The sequence below is a fragment of the Sciurus carolinensis genome, chromosome 18, assembly GCF_902686445.1.
Source record: "Sciurus carolinensis chromosome 18, mSciCar1.2, whole genome shotgun sequence".
NCBI classification, from domain to species: domain Eukaryota; kingdom Metazoa; phylum Chordata; class Mammalia; order Rodentia; family Sciuridae; genus Sciurus; species Sciurus carolinensis.
In genome coordinates, this window is record NC_062230.1 from 29,922,098 (window position 1) to 29,922,312 (window position 215).

Consider the following 215-nt stretch of genomic DNA (forward strand, 5'->3'; position numbering starts at 1 on the left):
TGCAGCCACGCCCCGGTGCTAAGGTCCTGGAAGGACGCCCGAGCGTCACCCGACATTTCCAGCAGGCTGACCTGAATAGGGATTTTTAAAAACATTTTTTTTTCCCCTATTTTGTGAGTTGGTTAAAAAAAATCAAGAGGTCTTCATGAGCTCAAGAGCCAATGCGGAGGCAGATACCAGTGAACCTACTGAACACACCACCAACCAGCTGGACA